At 38.4% G+C, this 27,894-nt stretch overlaps 1 protein-coding gene and 1 long non-coding RNA gene across 2 annotated transcripts in view; one reads left to right on the top strand and one right to left on the bottom strand.

Annotated features, from left to right (window-relative positions):
* The window catches only part of GRID1 (glutamate ionotropic receptor delta type subunit 1), a 484,454-nt gene that overhangs the window by 128,458 nt on the left and 328,102 nt on the right, over window positions 1-27,894 (bottom strand). The window lies entirely within an intron of this gene.
* LOC136364557 (uncharacterized) lies at window positions 4,584-4,862 on the top strand. Its single transcript, XR_010744178.1, has 2 exons — window positions 4,584-4,731; window positions 4,790-4,862. It is a non-coding gene; the product is annotated as an uncharacterized lncRNA (long non-coding RNA).

The following is a 27,894-nucleotide window of genomic DNA, read 5'->3' as shown; positions in this document are numbered from 1 at the left end:
AAGGTATTCTAGGCTCAGTACGGTGTACTCAGAAAGATGGATTTGTAACACAAACCTTCATTTACTCAGTTTTGTTACTTCAACACCTGTTCTCCTTGTACTCAAGCCTTCTTACCCAGCAACTTCTTTTTATGCTCTCTGAAGAGTCTACTACAGGACTCCCCAGTCCTCACACTCTCTTGTTCAGAGATGTGACCTTACACCACTGAAACTGCACTGTGACAAATGAACAAGCAGGACAATCTTCAGCAGCTTCCGAAACCCAAACAAAAATTACTTTCTACTCCACCTACCTACCTAGTTCAAAAACGGGGAGGATATTTCTTTCCTTGGGTGCAGTAAACAGCAATAAATGCAGTTTGCAATTGTCATTTAGCATAACTATAGATACTTAGTTGAGGAAAAGGTATGCCAATATGGGTACCTACTCTGCCAAATACCCTCTACAAGTGTCCACCTTTCAGCCAAGCCAAGTGCCAGAAATTTGCCAGAAAAACCCCACTTGTTAAAAAAAAAACCCAAAACAGTAACAAGAGGGAAAACTACTCCATGGCATGGTTACTTGATTCTCATTTGAAATTCCACTGCTAGAGCATGCGGTAGACTAAGAGCAACCAAAAAACATAATCTCGGGATGGATCTTTAACCGCTTTATTCCTGTAACTTAAAAACGACATCATACAGCTTTCACAACCTTCACATGGGCCTGAATCCTTCTCTCTGACTACTGAGCATTATTAACTAACAGAACAAGGGACTTTCATTTAGGAACTGATAATGAATTGCTCAAGATATTGATGCTTCTCAAGTTCTGCTTTTGAACTTCATGCCAGTGCAGCTTGGGAAACCACTACATGAAATCTTGAGCTTTCCTATTCCATCCTATTTGCCAAGGAAGGCTCAAAACCTGTCTCAGAAGAATAATTGTAGTAATAACTGAAATAAACTGAAATGTCTTGTTTTTATTACTGCTTGAATTACAACCACAGAAAATGAGGAGCCTTGGGGGGAAAAAAAAAGTTCGAAGCATCTGTCTCATGCAAAAATGAAAGTTCCTTTGACGTTTTAAGTAAAGTGACAGCAACTCAAAAATGGCTATAAATTTTCAGTACTATACTTTTAAAATCAATCGGATTTAAAATGCGTGACTAATTGGGCTGATACAAATTCCCCTTTTGAATTTACATATGTAAATGTTTGCAGAATTATCCAAGTAATTATGCCACCCTTACTTACTACATCATATACAGTCTGGATAAGATGGAAACATTGATAAATTAGTGATCAATCTTTACAACAAGCTTTTCTTTTCCAGTAATCCTATGACAGGCGCGGCCACAAGGAGAAAATCAGAACATAGCACCACCACTCCTTCCATCTGAGTGTGTCAAAGGCACAGAGTGAATAAATACCATGTGGTATTTTCAGAGCAAGGCAAGACCTGTCAGCTTTTCCTCAACCTCCACCCTCTGACAGAGCTGACAACGTGTTGCCACCACCAAAGTGCTTTCAGAAGACCCATCATCTTCCCTCTCTGTCTCCCAGACAGGACTGCAACACTGAAAGCCTTTGTACCACATAACTCCAGGCTGAGGAGACAGACTCGATATCAGGAGCTGTGTTTGATGCAGAAAGAGCAATAATTGAAATTTTCACCCTTGTTTAAACAGGGAGCAGTGGGGATGGCTGAGAAGAGAGCAGCAGGAATTCCCTTCCATGCCCTGTGTAAGGAAATGCTGCAGGAGTATCCACCATAATTCCAACAGCTCTGGGGGCCTGCTGACTTGTTTGCACCTCTTTGCAGCTGCTGTACACTAAATTCAGCCCCTCTGACCATGCAGTTTCCTGTTTACCCCTCGAGGGGCAGTTTTACAGCCCTTTCTGAAACACCTGCACTGAGGATGCTTTGCAATGCATCTTTGTTCTTTCTGTTCAGTATGAGGACAGTTAGATACTGGAAAAATTACTCCCCTCAGCTTTCTTTAGATATTAGTACTTTCATCAGGAATCTACTGAAATGAGTGGGTTTCTGTGAGATATCTCTATAAATTAACATTCTCTTGGGGAAAAAATAGATCTATCCATGGTTAGCAATTGGCACAGATTTTTGCTAACAGTGGTAAACAGTTTGTTTACCACTTCGGTTGTTTTCAACAAACATGGGGCCAGACTTGGAAAAAAGAATAGGAGAAAAAGCAAGAGTTATCTTTTTTTATTAGACCCTATCATAATCATCTTGGCAGAAGAAACTATCATTTGCATGAGAGGACAAATTAATATCTAAATAATAAACTCTCCATGCTCTGGATTCATCTCTTCACAACTGAGCCCTCTATGCATAATGTAAGACTGCTGAGTCAATGACTTTGAACAATCACAAGTGACCTGAAATAACAGCAAAGCAACACAGAGAACTGAATCTTCACCATCGTCCCCCACAGGGACTAGAATTCATTGTTCCACACTGTAAAATGTTGTTTGTATAGATAATAGTTTTATCTTGTCTAACTTTAAAGTTCATAGGCTTTTTTTTTTTTTTTTTGATTAATCAAATGGCTCTGACAGCCAGAAGCTCCTTTCCAATATTAGAAAAAAAAGTAGTGGGTGCCAATTCACGATTATTCAAACCTGTAATCTCCTGTGTCTCTGGCTGCTATTATTCCCTTGCCTGTGACCCAGCCACTTAATGAAGTGAAATTAATTTACAGTAATAGGAAATTCTCAGAACTACATGAAAGCACAGGCTTTAATAAGAGAAGAACAAATGGCTATTTCATGCAAGGCTGACCACAAGCACTGTAAAGAAATTTGAAAGGACTTTATACCTTTTTAAATAGGTATGGTATTAGCTGGAACAATATACTGCAGTAAATATGATAAATCAAATGCCTCTTCGAATCAGAAAGCACCAACACAATTTCCTCCTTTTGTCACACAGCAGAATTTTCTCATTTGCATATAAATATATGACACACATATATTTTATAAAGGTAAAAGCAAGATCTTATCATCCTTCAAATCCCGTTTAACTCTTCTATCATAGTACCAATTACAAACTCCCAACAGCAAAGCAGTAACAGGGAGGTTGTTTTGCTTACTCACCCTTTACAAATGTATGTATCAGTCTGCATTAGTACTGTAATAAATATGGGTTTATCTTAAATGGCAAAAAAAAAAGCTCCCAGTTTTGTCCAAAGATATTGTTTATCTACAAAATTCTACCAAAGCATGAAACTGTAACTCAAATCTCTCACATTCTTCTACTTCCTTTCATGTAGGAAAGCATCACTTTTCTAAATTTTGCTTTAAGATTCTTTCCCCACCTCTGCCCTGAGAAAACAGGAGAGTGTGGAAGCAGAGGGGAAAAGGTGTGCAAGAGCCACAGCAGCTGGCAGTGGGGTTTTTTTCCCCCCTCAAAATAAATTTCTTTATTTGAGGCACTAAACATTTCGGATAACTTGCTAACTAGCTCTACTATTTGTTTTGTTATCTCTCATATACTCTGTATTCTTACACTAATTTGTCAAGCCTTCTAAGGTCCCCTGCAGGAAGAATGGTTCTCAGTGCAGCAGTTAGCACAGTGACCCTGCAGAGTGGCTGGGGGACAAAAGCCAGCCCCCGAGTGTTCAGGGATTCACACACTCCCATAGCACACACATGGTGGGGATGCTCGAGGAACACACTGAGAACATCCTCTCACATTTCTCATCACACTCTTCCCCAGCCTGATTTGGACCGTCTGATTTCTGGTGTGTTGTCACAAGTTCCAGCTCCTCCCCTTTCTGTTCTGCTTTCCCCTTGTCCCAGAGCTTGGGACAACGGGAAAACTCTTCTACCTTCCAAAAAACCTAAAGCGGCAACAAGATGCTGTGGTGACACTTCTGCTTCAAAGTTTCTCATTATCTCCAGGTGAAATCAGCCTATCACTGCACAACTCTTGGCCCCACAATTACCAAGGCTGGAAATCAAGCTGTTTACCACTGCTAGCAAAAATCTGTGCCAATTGCTAACCCTGGATGGATCTCTTTCCCCCCAAGCCACGGTTAATTTATAGAAATATCTCATGGAAACCAGGCTTACTTCCCACCAGACCTGGAGTTCTTTATGCAAGGTGTGGGCTGCTACCCAAGGTGTTGTCAGCAGATGTAACAGGTCCAAGTTTTCTTCTGCATTTCTCCTTATGAGCACCTCGTGTTAAGGGAAGTATCCAGCCTACAGTGATAAGCAGAAGGGCAATCATGATCCTTGGCAAACACAATGCAAACTCCAGCCTCTTTCAGGTCCTTAAGCAAACTGACTCTGACAGCCAGCCAGCCACAGAGAGATACACAAAGAGAAGGCTTTACAAGATAGAAAATGATTCATATCTAATGATAATTCAAAGATTTCTCTTTCTCCCTCCTATTCATTTACTTGTTCAAATAAACTGAAAAGCTCCTCCGTCTCCTTGACATTACAAATTCATCCTTTCTAAAAGTGCTTTTCAAAACTGCTATTTAATTTCTTTTCTGGCAGTGCATCTAAATCTTCTGTAACCCAAACAGAGCATACACACATTACCTCACTAAAGCTGAATGGGATGTGTTAGTTTGGCAATGTGTTCAAAGCAATCTTTCCTCAGGAATCTTCATAGATAAAAATGAAGAATTTTCAACTGCTAGATGATGAAGCTGAGAAAATATATGCAATGAAAAATATTTCAGTATTACAAATAAATAAAAAAAAAAATCAGTATTACAAATAAAAAAAATTCAGTATTACAAATAAATTAAAAAAAAAGACAAAACAGAATCTTAAAGGAGTTAACTGATGGGAAACTTACATCAGTAATTTCAATTTTTAATAATCTCAAAAAGCCAAAAGACCCCAAAAGGATTAACAGTTCTAAAGCATACAAATATAAAATAATTAAGGGGTGTAGAGTATTACATACTATGGATCAATCCTGGTGTTCATGGCACATAACAAGATAATTTACCAATGACTCATCAGCCAATAATTAGATATTTAAGGCTATCTATATAAAGTTTTTTTTTTTTTTTTTCTTTAACAAGGTTACTGGTAAGATTCAGAAAATTAAATCACTGATCCAAGTTCTTTAACTACATACAATTGAAGAATATACTTATCCTTTTGAGAGAGATTTTCTATGGATTTAAGAGAGCAAACAGTGGAAGGAGTAGTGACTGGTTAACTACTTAACTACAAGGTTAACTCCCCTTGCCCTACCACTGTGCTAATTCTGATTAAAAGTGTGGAATAATTTAGACACCTTGCAATAACCACAATGGCTAGATTATCTTTTTCTACCCTTCAGCATTATTTGTTGTGAAGTTATTAAGTATTGAGGAAAACTCAGAGATAGTTAGAAATGCTTTAACTCAGACATCTCAAGGTGTTACTAGATTCAGAGTAGCTTCAGGAAATGATTCAAGGAAATGATTCAAGGATTCAGGAAATACTTAAAGCAGCATTTTAAAAGGTACTTCTTGCCACTTGTACTTAGAAAAAACATGTGGTTTGTTCACCAAACAATCCATATTTCTGATGAATGAAGACTCCAGGTTACAGGGAGGAAGATCAGCTAAATTACTACACTTAAGAGAAAAAGTAAATTTGTAGATTCATAAATGGGACTAAAAATACTAATTGCAAATTGAAGCTCCATTCCAAAGCAGAGTGCTTCCATCAGGGGAAAAAAAATAAATCTAAACTAATCTTCAATTTACGTTCTACATTCAGTGTATCAGAAAGTATCCATCTCCTCAAAAAAAACCCCAAAAAACAAAAAAACAAAAAAACCCCACAAAAACAAACAAACAAACAAACAAACCCACAAAAAACAACACCACAAAAACAACACACTGCTACCAAAAAAAATCATGACTAAGATTAATACATATTACTTTAAATCCCTTGACCTTCACAGATTTCATCTGCAACCTTGAACATGTGATTCAATTTCCAAATACTTTGCTGGCCAGAGCAAAAGAGCACAGAAATGCTTACTTAGATCATAAGGTGCTGTGTGAGTAAAATTTATTTTTTCTAAGGGCTCAGAACCTCTAAGTACAAAATCTCAAAAAGTACACGAGACACAGATGCATGCTACAAAGTTCTCATTTCAAATATAAATATAAAAATCTTAAATCAAGCTCACATTTAAAAAAAATCAGTTCTAGCAACTGAAGCAGTCTGGAAATTTGTATGCATAAAAGTTAAAAATATCTGACTACTGTTATGATTTGCCTTATAAATTCCCCAAGTAATTGTATCTCACCATCAGAAGGTTGATCAAAAGAATCATGAGACACAGAAGACTGGAAAGCCTTGGAAAAGCCAAGGCCTTTTCTGAGCAGCATCCAAAAAACAAGACTGGCCAGCAGGAAAGGGAATCCCAAATCATGAAAATACATGAAACTCAAGTGTCTGTGGACACAGCTCCTCTGCAGGCAGCTGCACATGATTTCTAATGGATCAAGTGTAACGTATTTAAAAATCCATCTGTAATTTGGGGGGGGTTAATGGTTTAAACCTTCCTGCAGAATTCAGGCACTGCCTAAATAGCAGTGAAGCTGAACCTTAGTAATACCCTGAGACTGTGACTTAGCTGTACAGAGAAATTTCACCTCAGATCCTGCACGAGGAAAGAGTATCAGGGTGTGAACCTCTAAGCAGCAAGTGTAGGTGTCCCTGAAGTCTACTGCCCTGGACACACACAGGCTGGGCATAAATCTATTTTAATAAAATAGCTCGCTTCTAACAAGTCACTAACTCAATCCAAGACATGTGCAACAATTGGTAACTACAGGTAAAAAAAAACCTATTAAGGGATGGAATTATTGTTTCTTTAGCCTCTCCTCAGCATTCACCCAGCTGCTCTAGAATGGTTAAGGTAGAAAAGGCCTTTAAAGATCATCAAGTCCAAATACTTCATTTTGAAAAAGGCTAAACTATGGAGCAGATTTTTGGAATGAACAATTCTTGTGAGCTTATTCAGCTACAAAGTTTGTATTTAGACATGAATTTGTAGTCTCCCTCTCAGCAGGGTTTGGGTGCTTTCTGCTCTGGGTGTTCCAATAGCAGCTCCCTCAGGAGCATTATTGTAAAGCTATACATGTGCAAAGAGAGAACCAGAAGAATGAGTAATAAAGGATCTTTCAAAAAAAAAAAAAAAAAAAAAAGAACAAAAAAAAAAAAAAAAAAAAAAAAAAAAAAACACACCACCACACATTCAATATACGCATATACTCAAATCCAGAGCTAGAATATTATTCTCGTGAAAATGTAGCTCATAAGGATTACTGGAAAGAAAAGCTTCAGAGAAAAATCAAAAAACACCTGAAAAATCATCTGAAAGTGGACTTTTACATATTTTAACACAATCTGAACAAGTCTTTCTTTGCCAAAAGGAATGCACAAATTCCCTGAGAATTTACTCATGGCAGGAAATGAAAACAGACCTTTTGTGTTCCCCTGCAGACTTGGCAGCAGAGACTCACAGCCAATTCACACTTGAATGACTCCAGAGCTGATCCAAAGCTCTCAGTCCCTCCAGCACTTCCAGTGTGCTCTAAAGAAAAGCTGAGCATCCCATAATTGAGTAAATACACGAGGGTGATATCTGATACGTAAAAGTGGCAGGATGGGCAGGACCTGTTGATACCAGATGTAATGGCAAAACCTATTAGGATCACTAACAGCTCAATTTCAGAAAATACGTAAAAAAACCCCACCAAAACAGAACAACCTGCAATTTTTTGTTGTTGTTTGGATAAATCATCTGGAAGTGGAAAAAAACTGCATGACATTTTCTTGGACAAAGCAACTACTCAGAATTTTTGGTCTACAGCTTTTGAATAGGTCTGTGAATGTTGATACATTATGAGATGGTTAAGATTTACCACCTGGATGCTTCCTACTCTGAAACTGATGCATTATAGCAATTGCAAGACCGTGGAAAATTTAGAGCTTGATTACTCAGAAGTATAAGTGAATATAGAAATTATATATTTGTATTATTGATTTTTATATAAAAATATTCCTCTAAGTGTGAGTTCTTGCCTTTCTCCAAATCTCTGTATTCATCATTAACTAAAAAAAACATCTTTATGACTTCAATACTTTAACAAAACTTGTGTTTTTTCATTCCATTTGTGAACAGAAAAACAGCATTGACCTCTTTGCATCTGACCAATCCAAGTCAATCTTGGTCAATACTGATTGCTGAGCATATGTCTAGTAATATTAAGATCTTTGCTGGCTGAAGTTACATTAAGTCAGTTGCTGTGAATAAGTATCTGCATTTTAATTTATTTTTTTTTTTTTAAGCATACAAGGAGAAATTAAGTAAGTAGAGTCTGGATATGATGGTTTCTTGGTAGGACCTGTAGATTTTCTTACACACAAAAATGGAATTAATTCAATAATCATCTTTGTGCAGTATTTCCTGTGACCCCCTAGCACTTTGTGTCAGTGCTCTGGGACTTGGCATATTTACAACACAAACAGCTGGAACAAGCTCAGTGATTCCAAAAGGCACATGGTGTATTTAAAATTACTCAAACACTATCCCAGTTATTCCACTCTGTTCAGTTGTTGCTGAGGCTCTAAAAGACAATGTCCAAAGCTGAGTAACCTTCTGGTTCCATTGCCATGTTGTTGCTGACTGCCCTCTCCTACCAATGCCATCACACTTGGGAATACCAACCCCTACCACAGGATTTTGGGAAACAAGCTGAAGTCTCTGAGACAGCACAAACACTTCTGTTATTGGGTAGCACAGTGTCCAAACTCCTGTGCTGGCCCTTTATGAGGTAATGCCACCAGTTTCCTGGTGGTCTGTGTATACAGAGTTTTGTGGGCATCCTGGAATGGCTCCACACTTCCACAGTCACTGTGGAAATTCGAAATAGTGGAGCCAAGGACACAGACAGAGACAGGAAGATGGAGTGATTTTCCAAGGTCAGAGATAGTCTGTGTTGGACGGATGAAGAATGATAGTTATATCTACTAATGGTGTGGTCTACGTTTTCTGTCATTTCTTTTCTGTTTGTTTAGCTTTGTTTTGGTTTTTTTGTGTTATTTCCTGTTCTTTATGGTTTCGTCAGTCCATCCAAAAGGCCCCAAAAGTAGTTACATAAAAGTGCCAATTTCTGACCCATAAGCATCGGTTTAAAATAACAAATGACACTCAGGTTGAATGACACTGTAAATGCCTTTTGGTCTTAACTGCCCAGTTCTTTAGTTCAGAGGAAAATCATGTCCTTTCACCAGAACAGAAAGGGGGAAGTTTTCAAAAGACTGCTCAGGAAACTATCACTAATGACTCATAATATTAAACCTCTTTTCAAGCCAAGGATATTTCCTGGATGCGCAATTAGGTTTTTTATATGTTTCATGCAGTCCTATTTAGTGGTGTCTAAGATACTACAGCTCCAATACTTGGCTTTTTGTAAGCAATTTTCATGAAACGAAGCCTGAATATCCCATGTCATTAGGTGTCTAAGCCCCAGCCCCTTACAGAGATCTGTACAGAACCCAGCATCACCCAACAATTTTTCATTCAGGTAAGAAAGCTAAATGGGGTAATGAGCAACATTTTATTTCCAGCAACAATTTTTCCCAGCATTAGAAATGTTAGTCTTGCCTTCTTGTGGCCTTCTAAGAGACTTAGCTAACAGCAGGTATGTAAAAAAATCAGGTTCCTCACCCAAGGAGCTCAGTTAGTCAATAGCTCCTGAGTGACTTATCCCATTAAACACAGGCCTAAATGAATCATCCTTTGAAGGTGTCTCTGTTAATTACAGAAGAAACCTCACTGATACGTTTAGAGAAGACCAGACCACTTTGCGTTTCCCTGGTTTGTCCATTCCTTGTTTTTTATAGCTCCAACAAGGACTGTCAAGTCAGCACAGCGTGACCAGTAGAAACTACAATAAATGCAGTTCTCCCAAACTCTTTTCCATTAAGGCTCTTCTCTTTTCCCACTTTCAGTGTCAGGGCCTCTGGCTCTGCATTGCAGCCCCTAAGGTGCAGACCCAGTGAAGACCAAGGGAGCAGTGCCAACAGAAGGCAAGAAGAAACCAAACACCAGAGACTTCTAGAGGGACTTGTAATGCAGGGGCCAAAAGGTCTCAAAATTAGCATGGAATGTGGAGACCATTTAAAACAGATATTTGCATATTTATGAGATGCACAGATGAGAAATCTGTGAGCAGTCTTCAAATAGTGAGTCGTTTGTTGAAGTTAAGATATAATTTTAAAAAGGAAAAAATAAGCCAAAGAAAAAAAGCTGTCCAATTTGTGATTTCACAAAGTGGACAGCTTTTCATTACACAATGTTTTCATGGGTGTGAATCACACTATTAAGGAACAACTGTGGTATGAGTCATACAATGGAAATCTCACTCTAACTCATTTCTTGTGACCGCCTGTACTACAAAGGATACAGGAGAAATGTGTTCCTGCCTGAACCACGCCAGAACTGCCAGCCATGCCCTTGATCCAGAAATTAATCATGATGAATTCTGAGTTAGTTATCTCTCAGTCCTGTTTCTGAAGATACCTCTCTGTTTGTTTGCAGCTAAATGCCCACTTGGGTATTTTCCTGAAAAACAATCTCCTTTTTAACTGAAATTCTTGGGTTTACGTTTTTATGTGTTAGTACAGCAGAAAATGCAAAAATGCATATAATATGAAAACTGAATCATAAACATTTAAATCACAAACTGTATTAAATACCAATTTAAATTTAAAAGTGTCATATTGTATAATTCAAAGGCTCTATATTTGCTAACTTCAAATACATCCACTTAAGAATGTAACACTAAACAGGTATTAAAAATGCAACAGTCTCGTGGAAAATAAATAATTATATTGTTGTAAATCATGCAACATATATACTAATTCAAACTATGAACAAAAGTTTTAGTTAAAAGACTGAAACTAAAGAGCCCTAAAAAGGCTTCAGCATTAAAATTCCACTAAAAAGGGCAACACAAAATTTATGAAGAAAGTTGTGAAACTATTTCTTCTTGTGTTCCTCAAGAGATGTCCCTCCCTTCCACTTAGTAGCCTTTCTGCAGAGTCTCTCCTTTCCTTGACCATCTCTGTAAAAGCAGAAGGATTTCCAAACAGATGCTTCCACACAGCTCTACTCGGATTAGAGTGCTATTTTTTTAAATCCTATTACAGAACAAATAAAAGTGAATCATATACATAGATAATGGTGCTATTAGCATTTGAAGTCTACCAGGTAATACAATGCCATGTAAGCCTCAAAAGAAAATATCATCTTGCAAAACTGGATTTGATAGGCTCTATGACAGCACAATTTCTCCAATACCATTAACAGCTTGTGCAGTATCTCTTCCTGCCAGCAAAAACGCAAATATTTAAGGATTTCATAACATCTAACCTAAAATTTTGAGAGCAACTTAGACCATGTGACATATCTTTAATACAACAGTTTTCTCATGTGAAAGGTCCAGAAAATAATTAGCTGATACACCAATTAAATAGATTGATGTTTCCATTCCAGGAGATTGTTAGAGTAGAAATTTTAATGAGTAATGAATCAGTCATATGAAAACTCAGGTTTTGTTTCTTTGTTTGTGTTCAAAACTCTTTTATTTCAAGAGTAATTGCAAAAGAAAGAAAAGCTTTTCATCCTCCATTTATCCCTAGTGTAATTTAACAGTAGGATTCTCCCTTCATAGTAATTAAAGACCACTTTGCAGAAAAGATACTGCTGAGGAAGACAGAGAGGGGGTTTTGCTGTATATGATTGGGGACATCAAATATTTTACATATGTGACACTTGAAAATGCTTTGTTCTTTCATGAAAATACACTTTTTTTGGTGATTGACGCAAAATCTGGGGTTTATACAGATTCTAGATGAACAGATATGCCTTCTCCAAGGAAAGTTATATGCTGCTATAATTTCTGTGTTTAAATACCTTTGCTTAGAGCTCAGTTAATAACAGCAGGGGTTTTGTTTAGTTTCCTGGCGGACAATTTTAAAATGCATAAAACAGTTTCAACTTAATTGAAACACATTATTTTCTTAAAGAATGCTTTATTGAACAAAGTTTTTAAAAATAAGGAGAAACTCAATTTTAGGTCAACTGATGAAAGTCATTCAAACGAAGAGATTTGTTTGTGTCCTAAAATGTTGCTGCTTTTCTCCTTTCGACAAAATGTTCTTTTGAAATGAGAGAGAAGTCAAAACACTGCATTTAAAAAACATCAAAGCATTTTAATTTATCTGAAATACTCTTTTATTCTGAAATAACCAATAATGCCTGTATTTTATGCAGAGGGATTGACTATAAAATGATTGGAGGGGGTGCTTCAGTATAGTTCTTACTTTGACTTAGCTACGAAAGATGCATAAATTCAAGTAACAATACAGGTCCACCGAGCAGCTTACAACAGGGCTTTGGGAAGTACAATAAATCCCTTCTATTCCTTTCCCATCTCAATTGGTGCTCAGTTAAGCCACAGCATCATCCTGGCATTTGTACTGCATTCGACAAGAGGGGAGACACCAAAATAATTATCAGAGAATCACAGAATACCCTGAGTCAGAAGGGATCCACAGGGATCACCAAGTCCAACTCCTGGCCCTGCACAGGACACCCCAAGAGTCACACCATGTCCCTGAGAGGACTGTCCAAAAGCTCCTTGAACTCAGCCCGCCCTGTTGCTGTGACCACTGCCCTGGGGAGCTGCTCCACTGCCCAGACACCCTCTGGGGGAAGAGCCTTTTCCTGAGATCCAGCCCCAACCTCCCCTGGCACAACCTGAGGCCATTCCCTGGGCTCCTGTCACTGTCACCCCAGAGCAGAGATCAGTGCCTGCCCCTCCTCTTCCCCTCCCCAGGGAGCTGTGACTGCACTGAGGTGTCCCCTCAGTCTCCTCCTGCCCAGGCTGAACACACCAGGTGCCCTCAGCTGCTCCTCTCACGGCTTCCCCTCCAGCCCTTCACCATCCCCACGGCCTCCTTTGGACACTAACAGCTTTAGATCCTTCTCAAATTGTGGCACCAAAACTGCCCCAGCACTGGAGGCGAGGCTGCCCCAGTGCAGAGCAGAGTGGGACAATCCCTCCCTTGCCTGGCTGATGATGTCCTGATGCTCCCCAGGACAGGGTTTTCCCCCTGGCTGCCAGAATCCATTAGATATTGTGAGAAAAGCTGTTAAAAAAAATCTTGTACTGAGTTTCATGCATTGATGAATTGAGAGGATTATTTAATGATAAATCAACAGAAGTCTTCTATAACTAACTTTTGGACTTGATATAAGATACAGAATCATATCAATATTAATTCAAAAGGCTGATAAATAAAAATTTGGTAACTGAAGACCTAACAACTGGATGATGAGACTGGGCCGGGACACAGCACTGTTAAACCGTGGCAGTAAAACCTCCATAGAAAACTTGAAATGGGTCAGTATTTCACCCCTGTGGCCTTGTTCTTTTTGCAATGGTATTCATTATGGCACAAATCACTATTAATTTTCTTTTCTTTATGAAAAAAAAACCAAACTACTAAAGGTTTCAAAAGAGTTAAGTCAAAATTTAGCTATTTTAAATGTCCTCTTTTTCATTTTCTCACTGTCAGTCATGTATTTGTTTATTTAGCGTTTCTTCCAGATATGAATTTTCAGTGCTGATAACTCATTAGGTTGTAAGGACTTTAAGGAGGAAAAAAAAAAAAGGCAAGATAAAGAAAATTACACGTTTTTGGACCCATATTTATGACTGAAAACTGCAATTACGTATCGTCAGTGATTCTGGAGACAGGAAAGAACAGGTTTCACTACTGTTGGCTCTGCACTAAAAGTCAATGTTTCTTTTGGGGAAGAGCTTACCAGACTTTCCTCTGTATTACCCTGTGGACCATTACTCCTATACGCCTCCTAAATGAAAGTATAAATAATATACTTTTAAATTTTTAAACTCCTCATAAGGTGTTCTCACCTGCTGGGTTTCAATTAAGAAGCCTCGAGTAACTGTTGATAGGCAAGAAAATGTTTGCTCTTGACAGTTTTACCTTACATTTTGTTAATGCTCATGCTTTAATCATTTCCAGGGATGCAATTTCACCATCCAACACCATTTGTAAACTGACAACTTCAAAAAGCCTCACACGACAAAAAATGACCAGACCTCTTAATTTGTTTCTTCAAATGAGGCTTTAAACTGCTGAGAAGCATTTCCTTGCCAAGGGCTAGCACAAATTCTGCCTCAAGCACGTAGGAAACGAAACCAAACTTTTCAAAATTTTAAATATTCTAAAGAGAAAATGCCATATCTTGCCCAGCAATAAAGAAAATCCCTTGTCCGTCAGTGACATGAAGAAAGATTTTGTTGTACCCATTAGCACACAGAGATTTAGAAATGATATTTAGTGCATTTATTGCGCTGAAATGTGGAAGTCTGAAAAATTTACACAGCTTCATGACTAAAGTTGAAGCCATGACTTTTTAATGTGCTTTACAAAAATTATTTACTTTGATATCATCTTTTCCCTTCTGTGATGGATTAGTGGCTTCATTCCAACTACAGGGGAAGCTCAAACATTACCAACATTGGAAGTTTTCCTTTCCTGCCAAGGCTTTGCTAATTCCAGAACAGGCAGAGATACATTTTGTCTCTGTGGACCAAAAGCAACCATGTTAGTTTAAAAAAAACCAATGACCACTACTATGTGGGAGGTTCTAAATGTGCTTCAGGTTTCTTTGCTCAAAGATAACCAAAACAAGAGCTGGGAAAAGGAAGAAAAAAATCAAGCAGAATCAAAAGCATGAGGATACAACAAAAGAGAAAGGCAAAGATTTTTTTTTCTGCTTTATTGAGTCTGAGGATGGTCCCACACTTATCAAAATCAGTTATATTTTAAAAGCGTATCTTGTCCTGTAGAGGTCACACAGGACACCAGCAGGGATAGGAGACATGACCTTTAGCTTCAAGCTAAGCTTTCTCCCCATGCTGCAAGTTCAAATTTACTGCTTTTACTACTGAAGGGTCTCTAGTAGTAGTCAAGATATTTAGCAAATTCTTGCAAGCAAAGATTCCTACTGATATATAACCACCAGCAAAACTTTACTACCCATATTTCCCAGCAAATGTTCAAAAAGTTGTATTTATCTAAAATTATCCTTCACACGGTTGAATGGTAGGTCTTAATGCTTTACTACTTTACTGCAGCAAATATGAAATAAGTGAAGGGATTCAACATTATTCACTGAGTAATTTTAAGAGGGCTTTTACTGTGCATCTCATGCATCAAACTGCATTGGCTTGAGTTTCTAGTTTCTTTCTGCTTATCCACGGGATCAGAAAATGACAATTTTTATTTTTTTTTTTTTACTATAAAACAACAAATAAAACATTTCTGTTTGCAAAATACATATTCCAGACTATTCTGAAATCACAAGGAATTAGCTCCTTTCCAATCTATGAATGATAATGTACAAATTAATAATTTCAGTTATGAGAGGGCTACTGAAGGATTAAAATAATAAAGAGAAGTTAGAACAGACGTTAGGAGCAAAGCTTTTGTTGGGACTACATTGTATTCCTACCCCATATAGCCATAATTAACTTCCTTGGTGCTGTGGATATCCTAGAGCCTTGATTAAATTACTTTATTATCTCACATGAAAATTTAATTTCAGCTTTCCCCTCCCTCCTTTCTGAAGTTTGCAAAACTATTATTTTTCTAAAAATGTAAGAACTCAATTTAAACTGAGTTAGCTTGATTTAGCAAATGTTAAAACAACTTGTTTGTTTTTCCAGAATGACATTCTTAAGAAAAAAAAAAAAAAAAAAAAAAGGCCCTGACAAAGATTTTAAGCTTTAATGTAATGACAGAGCTCAATGAAAAAGTTAACATCAGAATCTGGCCCTACATCTCTGGTGCTGTTAATCCCTAGCAGGTTGCTCTAGAAAGTTTTTAAATGCCTTGAAATGTTTTGTTGACGAACTCAGTGTATTATTTAGAATTTAGTACATTTAGTGTGTACTGAAGCCAGCAACCAGGCAAACACAGACACACAGCTGCCAGCCCCTTGTCCCCAGGACTCACCCCACAACACTCCTGTCCCAAGCACAGGATTCACTCAGATCTCTAAGGCCTCATTTGTGATAAGGACAGACAGACAGACACTTGTCTGGCTCACCCCAAATCCTGTGCCAAGCACTCACGGGAGTTCTCACAGCCACAAGCCAATCCTCTGGTAAGAAAATGTCTTAAATAGCAGAATTTGCATCATACCACTTCTTCAGAAGAGTTTTAACCCCAGCCATCCAAATGTTTATCCAGTCCCAGTCCAAATCAGACAAAGGCGCTGTCAGATGGGTGGGGGTCACTTCATTGCACTGCTGTTCTCACTGGACATAATTCAATTAACTAATCACACTGAGGGCCTGATTGCACTGATCACAGAAGCCACGACTACCAACTCCCACAAGAACAGAACAAATAGCAAAAATAAAGGGTATATACACTTATTAAACCTGCAGAGATTAAAACATGTCATTATCAGTAGTGATAAAGCTTCTGATGAAGAGGAATTTCCTGTTCTGTCAGAGGAGCTTTCATTTCTTGCTCATCACTGTGAAATATTACTACACATCCCCAAATTAACAGACAGACCATCTCCTGAGTTCACGCTAATAACAGGTGTAGTTCATAGTAAGACAATTCTGATTTCTGAAAACAGGAAAAAAGTTAAAAGCAGCTACTTTGAAAGGGGATTATTTAGTCTGCACATCACCTCTATGTGCACCTGTAGTCTGGGATGTTTCTTGCTACACACACCTTCCTGCAAGGGGAGTGAGGCACCAGTAAAATGCATGTCTGAGAAGATGTTTTCACTTGACCCACAAGAACAATATTTGAAATGGAGAAATCCACAGTTAGGATCATGCAAAAATTGGCATGACTTGGATGTCCAGAAAATAAAAATCAGCAGCACCACCACCACCTATTAATTCTTTGCCTACCCCAACCCACACTAATTTGAGATTCTTTTATGATGAAACAACTCAAGAGTAATTTTAGAGTAGCAAGATGAGTCCAGCACCATTGTGTTACAAACACAATGAACATAAATGTAGCAAGAAAAAACACAGAGAAAAAAAATGGCAAGGCAGGGATCTAGCAGTTTCAGGAGTAAATTGAAGAAGCTAGCTCCTGCTAGAGTGGAAATCATTCTTCAACACTATTTGCTAATATTGCAGCTATAGATAAGAAGATATTATTAAAAAGCTGCCTCTGGCTGATGCCCCTGCTAGTACAGCATCTGAAACATGGACAAACCCGTCAGCTGCACCACATCCTCACAGCTACCAGGGAAAACCACCCTAAAACAATTAGAACACATTCAGGAAAGAAGATGCCTACAAATAGGATGCAAATATGTCTGTGAAAAATGGAAATATAATGGACCTTTATTGTGCAGAGGGTGAAGCCTGCTTTCTCCTTTTTTCCCCATCGAGTTCATTGAAGTGAAATAAGACAGTCATTCACTCGATTTCTACAAAATGTCTATTCCAGTGAAGAGCACAATCTTCAAAACATTTCCAAGTACTTCTGCAAAGGAAATGTTAAATAACATCTACCGTACTTTGGAGACTTGTGACTCATACTCCACCTCCAACAATCCTTGGTTTCTGTTATAATTAGGAAATACTATTTGTTTTCATGGTAGTGCCTAGAGACCCTATTCCCTGGCACAAGGCACCACAGGAATATCTAGGTGACCTTTTTAGCGTCAGCTCACCAAAAGCACTCTAAAAATAGAAACAGCAATATTTCTATCTACCACTTCTCAGAGGGAACAGAAGCAGCACCAGAGTCTCTGCACACATTAACGATTTTATAAACATCCTCGGTGCTGAAGATGCTGAGCACTTCAGTGCAGCAAGACCTCCACAGCATATGGCAGTCTGTAAAAATCCCCTTTATAGTGACCACAAGCCTCTTTGTGCTGGGAACAAATGCCGGCCTGGGATTGAAAAGGCAGCCTGAATCCATAAACTACAGCTGTGCTCTACACGATTCATTTTGCCCGAGTCATTTGGTGTCTGTCCCCTACTTCCCCACTGAAGAGGCAGGAATCTCTGCCAGGCAGTGAACTTCAGGACATTAAGAGTAATCTGGATCTCTGAGGGGAGCTGGGGTGTGAGCAGTGTGGGCACAGAATTATCCTAATGGGCAGAAGATTCCTGAATTCTTTAGCAGTTCTCCATTCTGCGTTGTTTGTTTCTAGCCCTCTTCACTGCGCAAAATCTCCTGTTCTGAAGAGATAAAGAACAGTTTCTCTGTGAGGTTTAACCAGCTTTGATTCTTCAAACTCTTGCAGCAGCCCAGGACAGCTTTTAAGCCTCCCAGAGCAATGAGAAGTTAGACCTCAGAAGGCAGCTGAGAGTCTCCCACAAGCAACAGAGGAGATGGCAGTGGATCAGGGTGATGGGAGAGCCATGGCAACAAGTGATCTTAGCTGGAACACTGAACCCCTTGTCAGTGCCAGCCTCAATTATAACACAGACAAGACTTCAAAGAGCAAAACCTCCGACCTTAGCATTGGTCTGTATCCCCTGCTTTGGAGTTTTCTGGGAGAAACTTCCAAACGCTTTTGTATTCTTACAAGTAGGATTTACAAATGGAAAGATGAGAAAGGGAAAAATAGAACACAGTAATAAATATAATTTAAAAAAAAAACCACCACCAACAACAACCCAAACGAAAAAACCTAGAGAACAGCACTGGCTCAGTAAAATATTCTTATTGCTGATTTCTAACAAGTTACAAAGTTTTGTTTAAGTGAACAAAAGCAGCATATCCCCATCACTATCACTTCAGTCTTTTATAAATCTGCATTATGCCAAAAGCCTGAACAGGTGCTTATGTTACATAAATTTTATATAATTTTTCTCTCAACTCCTGACAACAATGGATTTTCTAAGAAAACATGTAAAGTCTTTCTGAGACTTTGGATAAAAATTCTTATCCACTGACTTTACAGCTATTATGCAGAAATGTGGTTTCAAGTCAACCAAAATATATCAGCCAGAACTGTCAGCAGGAAACTGGAGTAAGAATATCCTCACACTGGTAGCCCAGTATAAAAAACACACGGCAGACAGAATTTTCTTATGGACCATGCTAAAAGACAAATATGTAAATCACAAAGGGCCATCAAAAGTTCACACATTTTCACATGTTCATTAGCCAGAGAATTTCCTTTTTACCATTTTTATCCTACAGACAAAATACAGTGACGACTTGTGACCTCAGAAGCAATGGGAGGTATAAATACACTCAGAGCTCATAGCAATTTTAATAAAAATAATTTTCTGTGGAAATTACATACTGAACAAATAAAGATAAGAATTAATGGGCTCTGTCTAATATTGCAAGAACTATTTTCTGAACATTCTGTTTTCTCATAAAGTGTGTTAATAAAAGAGAACAAAAACTCCATGTTGTGAATACTCCTGAAGGGAAGTGAAAACTTTTTAGATGTGAGAGTACAATATTTCACCTATGCAGATAATTTAAAAATCTCTTGGACATACATTTATTTTAAATGGAATGTTTTCTCCGTAAGATTTCGTCTCCTCCTGCTACTTATCCCCTTGACATTTGTGCTCTCACTGTAATGGGATTTAGTACCACAAGTGGGTTAAACTCTTAAGAAATAAAATCCCATTTCATGGAAATTTTCCTGGTAATTAAAGCAAAAACAAGGAGAAATACAGAAAATGCATTGTTTGTGGCATGCAAAGTAAATGTGTCTGCCTGGAACATTACACAATCTCAACAGCTCTAATGTAATTCAGAGACTGAAGAATTGAGGGGAAGAGAGAATAAACAAGCCGTAAATTCTCACAGCCTAATGCAAAAATAATAAAAAAAAAGTAAATCTGATTCTTTGATTTCAAGTGAATTTAAAAGAGTGGTGACATTTGAAAGTCACACTGTGAAGAAATAAACGCAATTTTATGAACTACTGTTAGCTTAACTTGTAACTTGTTCTTGTCTCTGGCAAAGAAAATGAATCATATTGGGCATGTTTATGTTCTGTTTGATTTTCTCTAATGCTGTGCTGGATGGCAAAGAATTCAGGGATATTGATTTGTTTTAAAACAAACTGTTCAATTTAAAATTAAAAAAGGAAAAAAAAGAAAAGAAAAAAAAAGTACAAAACATTCCTATTCATTATGGTTTTTTTCCAAGAAGTTTGAGTTATCCAAAGCATACACTGTCAGCCACATGTTGACACATTATTGGTTATTATGATTGTCTCCAGTTTTGTTAGTCAAAAAGTACGTCCTGCATATACAGAAACCCCGCTGCCTGCAGAATAACAACATACTGAATGAAAAGAAGCCTGATTTTCATCAGCACTGCAATGGTGGCAGCTCACATCCTACCTCTGTGTCATTAAAAATAATACCTTCAAACAGCTGGCAGCGTGCTGGGCCAAATGTTGTGTGTCAATGTTGCATAATCAAAATCTCTGGACTTTGTCAATTTTGTGCCACACAGACTTAAATACTGAACAACCAACTGTCTCTGCAGCATCAGGGAAGTGCCAGCACATCACCAGTCACGGCACAAATTACGAGTGAAAAAGTCAGCTGATGGAAGATTAGATGTGATGCATGCAGAAAAAAACTACCTTAGGTAAAGCAATACAACTTCTTTTAAGGTAAACCGCTAAGTTTAGGTAAAATGCTAAAAGAGGAACAATGCCAGAATGATGGACTTGAAGACTACATTTTAGTCAAAGAATAATATTGATATTCCTCCAAGGAAAACAAACCGAAGAGATCTAGATAAACAGCCAAACCTCAATATGTTTATTAAGTTCAACTTTTACATCACCTTAAGTCCACTGTCATAAATTTACTATTTATTGTATGCTGAGGGGGAAATAATCACTCCAGTATAAAATTTCAAGGCAAAATAGCTGTAATGTCTGTCTCATCAGCCCAGATATATATTAGAGAGATTCACTACCCCAGCACATATGGGAAAAAAACACCTCACACTAAAATCTCTGATGCTTTGTCATTTGCATCTGTTGTTTTGCAGGGGACTTCTGATCTATAAACTAACTTTCATTCTCTTAAAAATACCATTTTTTAAGTTAATGAATTCAAGAAGCTCCCTTGTCCAAGTTTTCATCGCTTAAGTGACAACAAAGCCAATTTATCAAAATAGGAGAAAAACAAAAAGCAGTTTATGTAAGTAGCATTTAGTCCAAGTGTTTCAAATACCGCTGGTCCTTTTGATACCAGGGTTCTGGCATCTTTATAAACCATTATTAACCATGTGCATTTAGTATTAGTAGAATTTCAGCATCCAAATTAACACCAAGAACAGCCATTCTGCATAGAAATCCTGTTTTACAAGACACTTAGGAGCTGTGTGAGACCAGACCATAAAAATTATTAACCAGAAACCATGCCCAATTTAGTGTTTTCCCAATTAGCAATTTAGATTGTATTACAGTTGGTAATATTCTACGTTGTAACAGAACTGTATTTATTTTAACTGAAGAGCAGTAGCAAAGGACAACTTGGTCCTGAGAACAAATCTTTTATCAGTAGAATCTCCACTTTGGACCCTGTGTCTACTGTAGGAAATGTGGGTCTAGGGACTTCTCCCACATGGGATGCTGTGAAAATCCAGCTTCTAAAAAACCAAAAGGTGATAAAAAAGTTAATTCCTTCTTCTCTGTTCCCAGCCCAGACAGGAAAGCACTTGACTTGGTATCTCACCGCTGTCAGAAAACCCCCAAATTGTGAGGGGAGGGCGGGGGGGTGTCACAAAAGGACACACCAAATCCAAAACACATGGCAGCAGACATAGCAGGCCTGCCCCTCTGAAAGCTTCAGAGCCAGTTCTGCTGGAGAACCAAGGAATCAGCTTCTGCAGGGGTGATCAGCTCTAACAGAGCATGGTAAAAGACATTGAGCCATCCCGTTGTAACCGAAAAGGAGCGTAAAACCTTTTGGGGCTTCAGCTCAGGAAAAACACTACGGCTGCGTTTCCCTTTCCTTACTTTATTACCAGAAGAAAATGCAGAAAACAGGAGCTATGTGGCTGCCATGCCTTAAAAGTTGTCCAAAAATTCTCTCCAAGGAAGATAGTAAAAGCAGAGCAGAAATTAACCTACCTGAAAGGTCGTTGTTGAGAAGAATCATAAAATAGATCCTGATAGCATCTATAAGCTCAGATATATGACAACTGTGTTGCTGCTCTCACGATTTAAACTAATGGTGCTAAGTTGTCCAAGTATTAAAACAAGAAGTATATCTTAAAGTTTAAAAATAGCTTACAATTAAATCTAAAGTAGCTCGTTGCGCACTGATGTCTAAAAATGCAATTCAAAACCCACAGACTGTAAAAACATTATTCAAGCAAGAAAACTTTCTTTTCTACACATTAAAATCAGGGAAAAAAAAAAAAAAAAAAAAAAAAAAAAAAAAAGGCAAGATAAAAGGCAATTACAGCCCAAAAGACAGTATATACACCCGTGTGCCAGTGTCATGAGAACTGATCCATCTTTCAAGTGCAAAGCTGGCTTCTAAATCAAGCCTATTCTGACCCTGGGACTAGACCAGAACAGGAGTACTAAAACTTCAATTATTTTACCATCCCATAATAGTTGATGTTTTAGTGAACGTTTTCTGGTAGATTATATAAAATATTAATTTTGCTTCATCCATAAACAACTTACTATGAACTTGAGGGCTCTATTCTGCTTCAACCTGCAGCGAGAACCTCTGCTAAGTGTCAGTGTTAGAGGAATCTGTCAGAAGGAAGATTCTGATAGAAGACATCCTCACAGTGAATTCCTGCACATAAGACTTCCTTTTGAGTTACTGTACATGGGGCTATCTTTGGATTTGGGGATTTCTTGTGGGAAAGAGACAAAGGGAAAGCAGCAATTTAGGATTGTACACCATTTATGCAACTTTTTGTTAATTGAGTAGGAAGAGTATAGATATATTTTATATATCTATATATTTTATATATCTATACTAGAGTAGTATTATATATAGAGTATATTTTAAGTAATTTCAAATACAACATGGTCCTTTCCAAGTTTCTAATGACCTAAAATAGTTCCAGTATGATAATTTCTCAGTGAACAAAGTTGAAAGAAGTCGGCTGTGTCACTCCTCCAACATGAGAAGAAGCTAAATAGAATGTAACTTTTCAGCTGGAAAATATATGACTGAGGGGATGTAGGATAACCACTCAAATTTTAAACAGCCTGGAAAAGGTGATAGGAAATGATTATTCACAACTGAAGAACCAGACAGAGCCAAATGTTTAAAAAACCCCCGAGACCACTTTTCCACACAAAGCATGTTAAAGAGTGTAACTCACCTCCAAAGAATTAGAAGAGATGGAAAGACCTGCCTGCAAGTCTGGAGGAGGCACGTTCACAACAGTGACACCTCCACCATCCAGACAGCTTTTTACCCAGCAGAGTCACCTGCTAACGCCATGAGCAGCCAGTTTCTCCTGGAGAATGCTGCAGGAAAGAGTCTCAAGGACTTTGCTGATGTCCAGACAACATCCACAGCCTCTCCCTCATCAGCAAGGCTTCATGGAAGGAGGCCAGGTTGGACCTGCCTTTCCCAACCCCCTGCCAGCTAGGTCCCATCCCTGCTTGTCCTGTTGTCACTGTAAGGAAACCTGTCCTTCTACTGCTCGAAATGAACTCATTTTGAGGGTGGACAGTGGAGCACCCATTGCAAGGCTCTGAATCAGATTCCCTGTGTGCCAGCTCCCGTGTGCAGGGGAAGCAGAGCAAGCACTCCCAGCGCCAAATCTCCACTCAGCGCCGAGCGCGGGCTCTGTCAACAGATGGCAGCCCTCATTTGCATCTCGTCAACATTCATGGCCACAATTTTCAATGATTAAACTATCAGAAAGATGTAACAAGCTCTTTAATTGGGAGAGAGGAAGGGGAAAAGAAATGATCACGCTTGGCCTCCGTGTTCTCGACAGCCTGAATGACATGCTTACATGATAGTTATTAACAGGATCGTTACTTCCAGGATGGGGCTGCTGGTGGCTGGAAGCTCGGGGGAAGATCCAAGAACACTCCCTGAATACAGAGCACCCCAGAGACAGAAGAGAGACCTTACTGCAGCCTGACTCTGGCCTTGGGGCAGCCCACTCCACAGCCTTCATGCTTCTCCTCACTTTGAAATTTTCCATCTGCTCAGGACAATTCAGATGCACCATTCCTGCCCCAGCTAAATCCAGGTCCTGGAATCAGTTTGGCTGCTTACATCTGCCACACCCTGCTCAAGAAGGAATCTGCAGGCAGGGCCATGACCATACTTGACTGTGTGCCAATGCCTGGTCACATCATTCCTCTCCCTCTCTCTCATACCTTTTTTCTGCAGGAGGCATTTGGGTGCTCAGAAGAAATTTAGAATGGAAGATGCAAGTCTCTAGGACTCTCTCCAAGTGTGTGTTTCCAGTTCTATCCTTAATTCAAATTGCAGGCTTCATTCGAGTTTTTCTCCTGTTTTTATACATAAGCTTGAAGCAGAAGCAGAAATGTGATAAGAAAAGCTCTGAAAGTCTCTTATAAGTATATCAGTCATGGGGATATATGAAGATGAGAAAATTTAGGTTTCAAGACTGAGAAGAATTTTTAATTACTTGTATTTGAAAAGCTCACTTGTAAAGACCTCAGGTATTGGCAAAGAACGTAACCCAACATATATGACACACATTCATAGGAAACTATGTGCAGACAATGAATATAAAAAAACTATGATCTAATATACGTCAGGCATTTAATGTTTATTATGTAGGCGATCTAACAGTTGATTCTAAAAAATGCTAAAAACCTATTTTTTTACATTTTTCCATCAATGATGTTCTGATACCACTTCATCACCCTAGCAAAGCTCCCCTAGAAATTAGGCTTGGTTATTCCAAACTCTCCTGACAGATGCAGAAGGAAGGGACTAATACAACAGGTATGGTATTTATCTTGTACTCAAGAGATTTAACTTCACTGCTTCTAACTGATAAACATCCAATTTTAGAAAAATTCCCTTCATTTCCATTTTGCCTTATTTTCCTCACTGTAAAATACACAGAATACATATTAACTATGCATAAAACAAATAATTGCATAGTAAGTTCTTTAACCTGTCATCTTTACTCACCTGACACGGTAACAATGCTTAGATAATTTGCATGATGTTACACTCTAATTGTGTATTTCTGCCTTTTCCTTACTAACACCCACCTTCCATTTTAATATAAGCAAGCTTAGCTTAATAAGTCTCACACTATTTGTTAACTGAGTGGTAAGAGATGCAATTGTCTTTTATTTTAATGCAAATAAAGCATACAAGAAATAGCACGTGCCAAGAGATCACGTCCATGAAAAGTTTATGCCTACGAAATACTTACAAATGAGAGGAAAACTGCAGACATTTACCAAGTCCCAGCCTCACATAGCTCAACTTCTTACACAAGAAATATTTACTTTTACCAGGAAAGCTCCAGAATCCCAGCATATCTAGACTCAGGTTTGTGTGCTTGGTCACCAGCTCCACTCCACATTTTCAGCTGCTGAAAGCAGCAGAGGCCACTCGACCAGTTTCCCCTCCTGATATTCTAATGCTGTCTTTATCAGGGGAACTAAATGTTTATTGCAAAAGAGGATATAAACTGCCTACCCTCCCTGACATTTATTGAACCAATACTCAACATTAAATTTCCTCTCTGGCATCTTAGAGTAAGATAAATATGGATTAAAATGGCAGCAGAGGAACAGTGGAATTTTATTTACACATTCATTCTCCCAGAGCTAAGCATCAAGATGTACCAGAAAACAACACACACAATGAAAAGTTAACACTGCCATCAAACTATAGAATTTCGACAGAAAAAAGGATAAATCAGGCTGTCTCCTAAATGCTGAACCTTACTTGATAATCCCTAATACGAGTTGTCCAGCACAGAGCTGCTAAGGGGATTTTATACAACAAATGAACTTGACCATGTGCTTTTCTTTTCTCCACAGAAACCAAGTGGCCTCAGGAGTTTCCACCTCCTATAAGAGAAATGCGCCCTAGATCTGTGTCTTCCTATAGTCCCAGACAACACTTCCCTTTTTTCTACCACACAATAATTAGACAGATTTTTCCCCCTGCTGCATAACGGAGTTATGCTGAATTTAGTTATTCCCAGAAAAGTCAAAACGCTAAAGACTTGTTAAAATGGCTTTAAAGAGTAAGGAGAACCAATCAATATGTTGAGGAATATTCAATTAACAGTAACACATACTGCACAATGGGGAAACACAGACATAACTAAAGCATTTGTTGGAATATATGACTTGTTCTGAATCATTTACAAAAACAACTAACTGAGCAACTAAAAAGATATTTCTTTCTGACGAGTACTAAAATTCAAGATATGAATGTTTTTCATCTGCCTGCCACACATACTGAAAGATTAACTCTCTGGTTTTGCATCCCTGGAAAACAAGGATTTCATAATAGTTTTTTTATTTGTAACTTAGCCAGAAAATACTTCTCTTTAAGCTTCTGACACAAATATGTGATGGTAGGTATGGCTCTCCAATCAGCAGGTTGGACTGCTAGAAAATATGCAGCTGTAGGAAGAAATAATGCTTTTAAAGAGTCATTGTTATCCTAAGAATCTCTAGACTATCGTCAGAATTTGTCATCTTCTAGGCTGTTTCTTAGCCTTAAATCTCTAGGAAAAGAAAAGATATGGGAGGTTATGATCTTTTCACCCAGAACCCTCATGAGACTGCCCAAGGGACCTTGAAGTGCTGCAGTGAACTTCATCCTCAGACCTCAGCTCCACCGTGTCTGGACAAAGTGGGTCCACAGAGGACAGCTCATGAGTCCACTGCCCACACATGTTTTCCTGGAGATCCTAAAGAGGATCCTTCCCACGGAATAGCTGTGTAGGTGGGAATTACATCCACAAAATGTGTTACAGACGTGTGAGGGGGTGGTGACACACCTCAAATGACTGCTTCCATTTGGGCTTTTCTCCTTTGTTCAGGCCACTGTCCCTCGAACACAAGTACTGCAACCACAACTTGACCAGCCTGGAAGCACATGGGGCCATGAAAGGAAAGGTTCTCCTTTCCCCAGGCATGGTAAACTCAGTCAGTGAAGGGACTGAGTTTGGGACTTCCTGTCTCAGAGATCCCATTACCAACAGCATTCCCCCTTTTCTCTGGTTCTGAACTTGCAGTTTTGTCATCTGCAGGCTAACATGGATCTGAAATCAGAACACTGATTTCATTTAAACATAACCATACTAATTCCACTGCATGCTTACTTCAATCTTCATTGCTTTCAAATGTCATTGTCTAATTAAATTTGAATTAAAAGCAAATAAAAGCACAAAATACCTCACTCTGTTTCAAGAAGCATTACCCACCAGAATATGGTTGAATTCAAGTCAGACCTTCTAGAATAACTAAATATTTCTGAGTTGCTGATACACATTAACCTAATAGGGGTCCCTGCTTACTTCAGCTGGTGGCTGTATAATTTTTTCCTTCAAATAACTGTAAAGAACTGCTGACACACACAATATTTCTCATGCTCTGTACTCTTTTATAGATTATGCTCATTTAAAAAGTATTTCATAACATCCCAAGCATTATACAGGTTCTTTTCTATGGATCTTGCCTTCCCTAGTGAAGAGCAGTGGTCAATAATCAACTCTACTATAAATTCTTTTTGACTGTAAAAAATTCATCCCATACAAAGAAGTCACCAAGTGCTCTTTTTATTGAGCAAAGCTTTTAACTCTCTACTGGTGAATAATGGA

The sequence above is a fragment of the Sylvia atricapilla genome, chromosome 8 (assembly GCF_009819655.1).
Source record: "Sylvia atricapilla isolate bSylAtr1 chromosome 8, bSylAtr1.pri, whole genome shotgun sequence".
NCBI classification, from domain to species: Eukaryota; Metazoa; Chordata; class Aves; order Passeriformes; family Sylviidae; genus Sylvia; species Sylvia atricapilla.
The sequence above is the reverse complement of the archived record's forward strand: the minus strand, read 5'-3'. Positions and strand labels throughout refer to the sequence as shown.